At 36.3% G+C, this 12014-nt stretch overlaps 1 protein-coding gene and 4 non-coding genes across 5 annotated transcripts in view; 4 read left to right on the forward strand and 1 right to left on the reverse strand.

Moving 5' to 3' along the window:
- LOC113375974 overlaps positions 1-12014 on the reverse strand; it is a 65025-nt gene that overhangs the window by 29273 nt on the left and 23738 nt on the right. The window lies entirely within an intron of this gene.
- On the forward strand, positions 9550-9621 carry Trnah-gug. The gene has a single exon. It is a non-coding gene; the product is annotated as a tRNA-His (tRNA).
- On the forward strand, positions 9708-9779 carry Trnah-gug. The gene has a single exon. It is a non-coding gene; the product is annotated as a tRNA-His (tRNA).
- Trnah-gug lies at positions 10952-11023 on the forward strand. Its single transcript has one exon. It is a non-coding gene; the product is annotated as a tRNA-His (tRNA).
- Trnah-gug lies at positions 11559-11630 on the forward strand. The gene has a single exon. It is a non-coding gene; the product is annotated as a tRNA-His (tRNA).

Below are 12014 nucleotides of genomic sequence, written 5' to 3' on the forward strand. Positions count from 1 at the left end.
AAGATAAAAAATTGACTAACATACACAACAAATCATACGCAAAAAAAATACTTTTTATTAAAATTGGGTCTAACGATTCACGCACTTGAAATATCGTGAAATAAAATTATAAAATCGGATTTTCTGTCGATAACATGAACTTTTTCTTCAGGAAGTTAATAAATGTTAAATATTTTATTTGTACTCATTTCGAAAACCACATAATATGTTGTTCTCGAAACGAGACATATTATGTCTCATAATTCAGCCAAAGAATTAAGTATGTAGTAGAAATATAATAATATTGATTGAATCAAAATGGTACAAATCAATCAGGGAACCACTACAAATTATTTAAATAAAGAGAACAAAAAACATTATCGTAAAAATAGCGTATAATTTTTAGTTTAGCGTATGAAGAATTGAAGGCAGAAGTAGAAAAATCATATAAGTAATGTTTTTACTAAAAATATTAGATATATGATAGTAAAAATTACTACACAATGTCAAAATTTAACCGCCAATGTACTAAATCAATTTAACTGCCAATTTCATTACTATAAATGAAGAAAATGAAGAAATACAAATAAAAATAAAATTAGCAGATAAATAAACTACCATTTTATATAATTTATTATATGTTTTAATTAAAATTAATAGTATTTTGTAGTAAAATAATAACGAAATATTTTAATCAAACTTTTAGTGTATGAATGCGACTAGTTGGTGACCGATTTTGAGCCATCTTGAGCCTTGTTTTGAAATTGACCCATAATTTTAGAATGTTGTTTATATTCTAAACTCGCGCTGGCGCAGGTACTTAAATTTCCAACTTCTAACTCGTCCTAAAGTACTGACCGTATAATATCTAGTCGAAACTTAGACTGTCATCAAATTGACTACTAACCGAGGCACCGATGTGTGTCAATTGTAAGAAAGAACACCCGGCGAACTATTCTCAGTGCTCCGCACTCCTTAATTTCATTGAGAAGAAGGAAAACGATACTCTCAAGAGAAGAAAAGTATATGTGCCAGCTCCAACACCAATGCCACTGACAAGAAGTTTCTCGTCAGCTCTAAATCCGACAAACACCGGCCCTAACTTCAAACCTGATTATCCTCAACTCCCTGTCCCACGGACATCATACCGACCTCCGCTTCAGTCCACACTATCACCGGCCCGGCCTTCACCATCACCAAGACCAGCACCGATCCGAACACAACACCGAACCAACACCACAGACGCACAACTACACTTTCCTGACACGCCGACTAGATACGCCACCGTACAGACACACCATCACAGCACGATCGATTTGGCATTGACAAAAAATCTACACGTAACATCCGAACCCATAACAAGAACACTTTTTAACTCCGACCATAATCCAGTTTTTATGACCATTTCAGACAGACTAGACGTCGACCAGACTCCCAAACGCAAATTTTTAGATTACACCAGAGCCAACTGGCCATTTTTCAGAGACACCATCACAGACAACACACGACACACTATGCCAATCGATACTAACACTGACATTGAGGAGGCTGTAACACACCTTACACTGACAATCACAGACGCTGTACAACAGACCATACCGACACTAGACTTAAGAACAACACCAGCCAACGACTTGCCAGAACACATTTGATTGAAAATACAACTTAAAAATCATACAAAGAAACTGTGGCAACGTACCGGTGACAGACTACTCAAGGAACATGTTAACAGACTGACAAAAATTATATCCAATGATATACGTGACCACCGAAATAACACTTGGACCAAAAGACTCGAGAACATAAATACTGACCCACACAAAGTTTGGCAGACAGCAAAAAGACTGACGCAGAAACCATCATCCATACCTCCACTCAAATTAACTGACAACAATTACGCAACGACACCAGCAGACAAGGCGGAAATATTGGCAAAAAACTTTGAGAACATACATAAACAAAATGCCAATATGTCAAACGCAGACCTGAAACAAGACGTACACGAGACAATTCAAAACTTCACTGACCTCCACAGGGACAAAGACTTACGAATAGACCCTGCCACAGTTTCCGAAATAAAGACAATAGTTAAAAAAATTACCGAACAGAAAAGCACCAGGACCGGACGGACTTCAAAACATAATACTTAAACAACTGCCGACGAACGCCTACATTTTACTTACCCGGATAATAAATAGAATAATGACAAAAGGCTTCTTGGAAAACCTCCACCATATTTCCAATAGTGAAGCCAAGGAAACAGCCAGACATACCACAGAACTACAGACCGATCAGCCTCCTCAACACAATGAGTAAGGTAGCCGAAAAAGTACTACTCAAAAGACTGAACAAACACACAAGACACAACAAAATCATACCTGACACACAATACGGCTTCAAAGAACGACACTCCACATTACACCCACTGACAAAACTCATAGAAAATACAGTTCTCAATTTCAACAGACGAAACCATACCGGACTGGTGTTACTCGACTTTGAGAAGGCATTTGACACCATCTGGATGGACGGACTTATACATAAACTTATGCAACTAAACTTTCCACCGTACATAACGAGAACTTTACACTCATACCTTTCAGACCGCAACTTTACTGTACAAGTAGACAACGGACTTTCGACGGTTAAACAAGTGACGGCGGGAGTACCGCAGGGCTCAATCCTGGGACCGTCACTGTTTAATGTCTACATTCACGACATACCCACTGACGCCGACACAACGTTACTGACATTTGCTGACGACACTGCCATATACAAATCATCACGTTCACCTACACTACTGACTACAAAGATACAAAAACACATAGACAAACTAACTGAATATACTGACAAATGGCAAATTAAAATTAATCCGCAAAAGACGGAGGCTATTCTTTTCACAAAGAGCCGAAATGCCACGACTAGACTGACTGACTTGGACAAAATTAAAGTATTGGATTGTGAAGTTGAGTGGTCCAAGGATGTCAAATATCATGGTGTGACCCTGGACCATAGACTCAGCTTCACAAAACATGTTAATACAAAAATTGGACAGGCTTACGGGATGTTGAATCTACTGAGACCTCTCTTGAACCACAACAGCCCGCTAAGCGTGAAGAACAAGTGAACACTTTACTTGACACTAATAAGACCGATACTGACATACGCCGCTCCGGCATGGAACGCGACGACTAAGACTAACTTACGAAAACTACAGACATTACAAAATAAGACACTACGACTCGTACTCAACAAAATAAGGGACCCACTGACTAGACATTACTACTCTTCAAAATACATACACAAACAGACTGACGTACCGACACTACTCGACTACATAAAAAAGCTCACTGAGAATTTTTATCTAAAATGTGGGGATCATCCTAATATGAACATCGCGGGCCTCGGCCAATACACAAGAGACGATATTTGGTATGGCAATCACGCCATGCCAAAATATATACTGATCGACCCATAGCGGCAATTGATACTTGGATGAGAATAAATCTTTTATTTTGTTTTTCTTTTTATTTGTATAATTAACTATAATTATAAATATTGCTTTGTGTTTTTTTTTTTTTTTTGGGAGGAAAAGTTTTTTTCCTCTTTTTTGCCACACGATCTGTCTCACTGTGTTCACAATATTCACTGTATATATTTAGATCAATTATGTAATATAAAATACCCATGAGTAAAAAATATGTGATAACTAACAATGCAAATGTATGATCAACTATTGTAATAAATACTTTTTGTCTGTCTGTCTGTCATCAAATTGATCCATCTGATTTGTTCAGAAAAAGGGAATGATGAAATGGTCTTTCAGGTGTTGTTTATTTGAAGTTTGTCTGTCGCCATTTAAATTGTTACGCTTAGTGGCAGACGATACCTTATTGACCCTTTACCATACAATTTGAATTTTTTTATTTCTTTTAAATGTTGTTTTTGATACTTTGAAATATCAATTGTTTAATGTTGATGGCGGTAGTCTTAGGAATACTATATAATATTTTGAATACTCCAGTTCTATGGCAGAAACTAAATATAATTTTATAAATTGCGTATAATATTTTCATATGTAGTGGTGCATGGCATTGTGCCTTAAGAAAAATTGTTGTTTACTTGAAGTCTATCGCTGGCACTTTCCTTCTCGTAAATAAAGAAATAATCGGGAAATATTATAATCAATAATTAATAAAAACTGAAGAATAAATAATAACAATTGATTTAAATTATCTTATATAAACAATGAAAAAGTCAATGATAAAATAATTATAGCAAATGCTTTTAATAACTATTTTGTTAATGAATCTTTTTATATAACATCCAATATTGTAATCGATCCGAATATTTCAGCAGCACATTTTTCTAAAATTATTAGAAATCAGAATTCACTGTACCTATTTCCCATAACTCCTGATGAGCTGTCGAAAACAATTCTGTCCCTTAAAAATTCATACTCATCTGGTCCTGATGAAATTTCGTCTGATATTTTAAAACAATTCTATCCACTATTCATTGATGATCTCCTTACTTGCTTAAACAACGCAATTAGTAACGGTGTCTATCCGAATCATTTAAAACATTCAAAAATTAGGCCACTTCATAAAAAAGGCCCCACTGACATTATCAATAATTACAGGCCAATTTCTCTATTAAACACTTTTGACAAAATTTTTGAAAAAATATTACATAGTCGGCTAAACAATTTTTTAACAGTTAATAATATATTATATAAAAATCAATTTGGGTTTCGTCGAAATCACTCTACTTCTCACTCAATTTACACATTAGTCCATGACATTATTCACTCTTTCGAAGATGGTAGCTTCTGCGTTGCAGTTTTCTGTGACTTGTCCAAAGCTTTTGATTGTATCTCCCATGAAATTCTTTTAAACAAGCTCGATAAATACGGTGTACGTGGTATAGTTCTTGAATTATTCTCATCTTACTTATCAAATAGGACTCAATCTGTTTATCTTAATGATCGTGGTTCAGTAATTATCTCAGACAAACAAAATATTAAGCTCGGTGTCCCTCAGGGCTCAATTCTTGGACCATTATTATTTCTCATCTACATAAACGATCTGCCAAAATGTACAGATCTCTGTAAATTTATTCTTTTTGCCGACGACACTAGTGTGATTATAAAAAGCAATTCCTTAGAAGAAGTAAATAATAAATTAAATCTAGTTATGAAGTCAATTTCGAATTGGTTCAATTCTAATAATCTTTTGCTCAATAATGACAAAACCCAAATTATGTCTTTTCGAACAGTAAATAGGATAAGTCATGAGATCAATTCTTTAACTATCAATAGCATTCAATTTGAATTTTCCTCAGTCTCAAAATTTCTAGGCATCCAATTACAAAAAAACTTAAACTGGGACGATCATATTCATTCCATACTTGTACCTAAGTTAACTAAAACCTGTTTCATGTTGAGAATTCTTAAATCAAAAGTTAGTTTAAATTGCCTTCTTTCAATTTATTATTCTAATTTCTATTCGCATCTCGCTTATGGAATACAATTCTGGGGATTCTCATCATCCTTAAAGGATATATTCAAAATACAGAAAAGAGCATTAAGAATAATTTTTTCCCTCAGTTCTTTATCCTCATGTAGGAATCTTTTCCGACAATATAACATTCTCACTGTTCCCTGTATATTTTTGCTAATTACGTTGTCATTCATAAAGAATAATCCTGAACGCTTCAACCTATCCTCCATGTTAAATTCCTATTATAAAACAAGAAATTTGACTATAAAAGGACCAACTTTTAAACTTGAAACATCTTTTAATACCATAGACGGAAGAGGAGTACAGCTTTTTAATCTACTCCCACTACATATTAGGAAACTGAATGATCGTCAATTTCATAATACTATTGTTAAACTTTTAAAAGCTCAAAGTTTCTACGATACTTCTGAGTTTGCCAATTTCGATATCAAACATTATTTTGATAATGAAATGCCTACTGTTACTAATTAATACTTCTTTTTGCAACAGTTGCAATTTTTTTCCCTTTTCAATACCTTTGCTAATTTTTATTCTAAATTATTTTACTATTTTCCTACTTTAAGTATTTTATCATTACAATTATTTTCATATTGTATATTCTTTTTTGATACTGCTCTTAATTTTTATTTTCCAGATATGATACTCAACTAAAAATTGCATAACGGATATTTCAAGGATTTTTTTACCATAAGAAGACTCTCAAGATCTACAACAATTAAACTATTTGAATTTTATTACATTTTTTTTTCTTCAAGTTATTGTATTAGATATTACTAATGTTAGGCGTAATATTGTTTAATAGTTGTATTTTACTATACTTAATTCAATTAGGATAATTTATTTTCTGTAATTATTAAATTTATTCCTGTATCCGTAAATAATATAAATATAAATATATATTTATTAAATAATCATTAATTATAAATACTGCAAATTTCATCATTCATATTTTATAGATAGAATATATTAAAAGTGCTTATATTTGGGCGACAACCTTTATATATATGTTAACCATTCCCGAGTTATCAACCTCGATCAATTCGATATCAGACAGCATAATATCTAATTTTAAGATAAGGTTATAGATCTCAAACAAAAATTCTATTCGTTCTCACCTGCATATAAAAATATGAACTTGAAAAATACTATCGAGTGCATTAATAATATGTCCCAACTAGGTGAGGTCAACTACTGGGTAGTCTTTCAGAAACTAGCCAAACTAGCTGTAAGTGGAATTCTGTCTTAAGGCAATTAGGGCATCGTGCCTTAAGGCAAATTGCTGGAACTTCCCGTACCAAAAATTATTATTTTTTCAAAAACGAATAACATTTTTGAAAAAAAATTTACTTCGAAAAAAATAGATTTTTGAGAAACTATAAATTTGACAAAAAATTACTTTTTTTTTAAAAAAAAATTTTTATTTGAAAAAAAAAAATTTTTTTTGAGAAAAAAAATTTTTTTTTTAAAACAATAAAATTTTTTGAAAAAAAAATGTTTTCTTCATTTTGACATATTTTGGAAATTCTGAACTTTTTTTCAAAGCAATCGCACTGCTTGAACTGCATAGAGACGAAATGTCAAAGCTCGCAAGTGCCGCGCCGCCGTCTAACGCATAAGCATTGGTACGGAACCCATAGAAATGTAAAAAAAATTTATACTTATTGTTAAAATCTCTATAAAATATCTGATAATTTGATGTGCATATGTCTAATGATCATTTTTAACCGCCGAATGGCATTTTTTTTTACTTTTTTCATTAGATCTCCGAAACCGCTAGACCTGCCTTCATGAAAATTTGATCAAATCTACATCTTGTCAATACAAGTAAAATATTTTTTGAATTTTTCAAATCGGACGCTCCGTTCTCTTAAAAACTGAGTTACCGTTTTCGGCACTTTTTGCCCCGTATCTTCAGAACGGCTAGACCTGCCTTCGCCAAAAACTAATCAGCACGTCTCCTTATCAATACGAATCGAATGTTTTTTGAATTATTCAGATCGGTTGATCGGTGTTCCCGAAATCGTCGACGAAAAATTGTATCCGCACATACATACACACACGTACATACATACACACACACATACACACACATACACACACACATACACACACACACACACACACACACATACATCCATTTTTTCTAAGGTATGCCAAAATGTTCAGAAACCTCTGAAACGTAAAGATATATAAAAATTTTCATTTTCGATTTTTTTGCGATTACTATAACTTGCCCTACGGGAAGTTAACAATAAGATATAAATAACAATTACTTAATAATATGGAAATGCTTTAATACAAAATAATATTAAAAATCTTTTAGGTATTTATATTGATATGAAAAATACTACAATTATAGAAATCATTGTCGATTTACCAATTCTTTGATTGTCGAACTTAACTGTTTTCATAAGTATTATAAATAGATCGTGCAAATAAGCAATCGATACGATTGTTACAAATTCATGGCAAAATATCAATTTCCATATCAAAGTATCGATATGGAAACGATTGGAATACAATTATGGATACAATTTCGAAACAATTCACCAACGAATTCTTGCACAAAGTCTCTAAACGTCATAATGTGAAACATAAAATTTCTCAATATATATAGAGTATCGCAGACATATGTAGTACAAATATAGAATACATCAATATGTTTATATATACATATGTTACATATGATATGTATGATATCTGAATAAACTAGTTGTGAGTAACATTTTGCCTTAGGGCAAGTTGAATGAAGTTCCCGATATATGTAATTAATGTACATAATGAATAAAACTTCAGATTTAGTGACTTTTAAAACTGTGACTATTCAATTTTTAAATTTGCACGCTTTTTATTATTCCAAACTACATTCAATTTTTATAATTAAACCACCCGTCGTAGGTCTATAATATTTAATGATATTTCCTAAAACTATGATCTCTATCATCAGTATTTTGTCTTTTAAACATTTTTATGGTACAAAATTCTAGTCTTCCGAACGAATCGATAGCGTGAAAGGGCTGTTGTATCAGTTCCAGGTAGCCGTGATCGTGTGATGGTTAGGTTGTTTCGAAGCCCAGGTAGCCATTGTTGTCTGGTGGTTTGCACACCACGTTGTGGGCGTGGTAAGCCGGGTTCGAATCCTGGTCACGGCAGTCACTTTTAACCTTTTTTATGGTACAAAATTCTAGACCTCCCAACAAATCGATAGCGTGAAAGGGCAATTGTAGCGAGTCTCAGGTACACGTGATCGTCTACTAGTGGTTAGGACCCAACCCCAAAGAAGTCTAGTGGTTAGTAGCTTACGTTGTGGCCGTGGTAACCCAGGTTGGAATCCTAGTCATGGCTGTCAATTTTAAGATTTTTAGGGCAGTTTTAACGAGTCCCAATCACTCTTAAGCTTTTTATGGGACAAAATTCTAGTTCTCTGAAGAAATCGATAGCGTGAAAGAACAGTTACAACGAGTCCTTCATAGCTGTGATCGGCTAGTGGTTAGGACCCCACTTTGTTACCGTGGTAACCCAGGTTCGAATCCTGGTCACGGCGAGCACTTTTAAGCTTTTTATGGGACAAAATTTTAGTCCTCTGGAGAAATCGATAGCGTGAAAGAGCAGTTACAACGAGTCCTTGATAGCCGCGATCGTTTAGTGATATGGTACCCACGTTGTGGCTATGGTAACCCAGGTTCGAATCCTGGTCACGGCAGTCAATTTTAAGCTTTTTATGGTCCAAGAACAAATGAATAGATTGAAAGGTAGGCGTGGTCGTCTAGTGGTTAGAACCCAACGTTGTGGCCGTGGTAACCCAGGATCGAATCCTGGCCACAGCAGTAAATTTTAAGCTTTTTATGGTACGAAATTCCTTTTGAAAAGAAATGGATAGCGTGAAAGGGCGGTTTTCTGGAGTCCCAGGCAGCCGTGATCGACTAGTGGTTAGGACCGCGAGTTGTGGGCGTGGTAACCCACGTTCGAATCCTGGTTACGCAAGTCAATTTTAAGCTTTTCATGGTTTGAAATGAAAGTAAAAGGTGTTTGTTACCAGTCACAGGTAGCCGTGATCGTCTAGTGGTTAGAACCCCACGTTGTGGCCGTGGTAACCCAGGTTTGAATCCTGGTCACGGCAATCGCATTCGAGCTTTTTATGGGGCAAATTTTAGTCCTCTGGAGAAATCGATAGCATGAAAGAATTGTTATAACGAGTCATTGATAGCCGTGATCGTCTAGTGGTTAGGATTCCACGCTGTGGCCGTGATAACCCAGGTTCGAATCCTAGTCACGGCAATCGCATTCAATCTTTTTATGGAGCAAAATTTTAGTCCTCTGGAGAAATCGATAGCATGAAAGAATTATTATAACGATTCATTGATAGCCGTGGTGGTAACCCAGGTTCGAAACATGGTCACGGCAGTCAATTTTGAGCCTTTTATGGTACGAAATTCCTTCTGCGAACAAATGGATAGCGTGAAAGGGCTGTTGTATGGAGTCCCAGGCAGCCGTGGTGGACTGGTGGTTAGGACCGCAAGTTATGGCCGTGGTAACCCCGGTTTAAATCCTGGTTACGGAAGTCAATTTTAATCTTTTCATGATGCGAAATTTATTCTGCGAACAAATGGATAGCGAGAAAGGGCGTTTGTAACGAGTTACAGGTAGCCGCGATCGTCTGGTAGTTAGGGCACAATCTTGTGGCCGTGGTAACCCAGGTTCGAATCCTGGTCACGGCAATCGGTTTCAAGTTTTTTATGGGGCAAAATTTTAGTCGGTTTGAATCCTGGTTTGAATCCTGGTCACGGCAGTCAATTTTAAGCTTTGTATGGTCCGAAATTCATTCTGCAAACAAATGGACTGCGTGACAGGGCAGTTGTAACGGTTAAAAGGTAGCCGTGGTCGTCTAGTGGTTAGAACCACACGTTGTGCCTGTGGTAACCCAGGTTCGAATCATGGTGACCGAAGTTAATTTTAAGCTTTTTATGGTGCAAAATTTATTCTGCGAAGAAATGGATAGCGTGAAAGAGGTTTGTAACGAGTCCCAGGTAGCCGTGATCGTCCATGGGTTGGGACCCCGCGTTGTGGCCGTGGTAACCCAGGTTCGAATCCTGGTCACGGCAGTCGCGTTCAAGCTTTTTATGGGGCAAAATTTTAGTCCTTTGGAGAAATCGATGGCATGAAAGAATTATTATAACGAGTCATTGATAGGATCGAATTCTGGTCACGACAGTCAATTTTAAGCTTTTTATGGTACGAAATTCCTTCTGCGAACAAATGGATAGCGTGAAAGGGCAGTTGTATGGAGTCCCAGGCAGCCGTGGTCGACTGGTGGTTAGGAGCGCATGTTGTGGCCTTGTTAAGCCAGATTCGAATCCTGGTGACGAAAGTCAATTTTAAGCTTTTCATGCGAAATTTATTTTGCAAATAAATGGATAGCATGAAAGAGCATTTGTAACGAGTAACAGGTAGCCGTGGTCGTCTAGTGGTTAGGACCTCATGTTGTGGCCGTGGTAACCCAGGTTCGAATCCTGGTCACGGCAGTCAATTTTAAGCTTTTTATGATACGAAACGCATTCTGCGAAGAAATGTATAGCGTGAAAGATTAGTTATAAGGAGTGTCGGGAAGCCGTGGTCGTCTGGTGGTTAGGACTCCACGTTGTGGTTGTGCTAACCCAGGTTCGAATCCTGGTCACGGCAATCGCATTCAAGCTTTTTATGGGGCAAAATTTTAGTCCTCTGGAGAAGTCGATAGCATGAAAGAATTTTTATAACTAGTCCTTGGTAGTCGTGAACGACTGGTGGTTAGGACCGCACGTTGTGGTCGTGGTAACCCAGGTTCGAATTCTAGTTAAGGAAGACAATTTTAAGCTTATCACGGTGCGAAATTTATTCTGCGAACAAATGGATAGCGTGAAAGGGCGTTTGTAACGAGTGCCAGGTAGCTGTGATCGTCTGGTGGTAACCCGGGTTCGAATCCTGGTCACGGCAATCGCTTTCGAGATTTTTATGGGGCAAAATTCTAGTCCTGTAGAGAAATCGATAGCGTGAAAGAATTGTTATAACGAGTCGTTGATAGCCGTGATCGTCTAGTGGTTAGGACCCCAAGTTGTGGCCGTGGTAACCCATGTTCGAATCCTGGTCACGGCAGTCAGTTTTAAGCTTTTATGGTACGAAATTCATTCTGCAAAGAAATGGATAGTGTGAAAGGCCGGTTTTAAGGAGTTCCAGGTAGCCGTGATCGTCTAGTGGTTAGTACCCTTTGTTGTGGCCGTTGTCCAATTCCCACGTTGTGGCCGTGGTAACACGGGTTTGTATCCTGGTCACGGCAGTCAATTTTAAGCTTTTTATACGACAAAATACTAGTCCTCTAGATAAATCCATAGCATGAAAGTTCAGTTGGAACGAGTCGTCGGTAGCCGTGATCGTCTAGTGGTTAGAACACAAAGTTGAGGCCGTGGTATCCTGGGTTCTAATCCTGGTCACGCTAGTCAATTTTAAGCTTTTTATGACACGAAATTCATTCTGCGAACA

The sequence above is a fragment of the Ctenocephalides felis genome, unplaced genomic scaffold (genome assembly GCF_003426905.1).
Source record: "Ctenocephalides felis isolate EL2017-DRISC unplaced genomic scaffold, ASM342690v1 CF-g0.4_SCAFFOLD_01886, whole genome shotgun sequence".
NCBI lineage: Eukaryota > Metazoa > Arthropoda > Insecta > Siphonaptera > Pulicidae > Ctenocephalides > Ctenocephalides felis.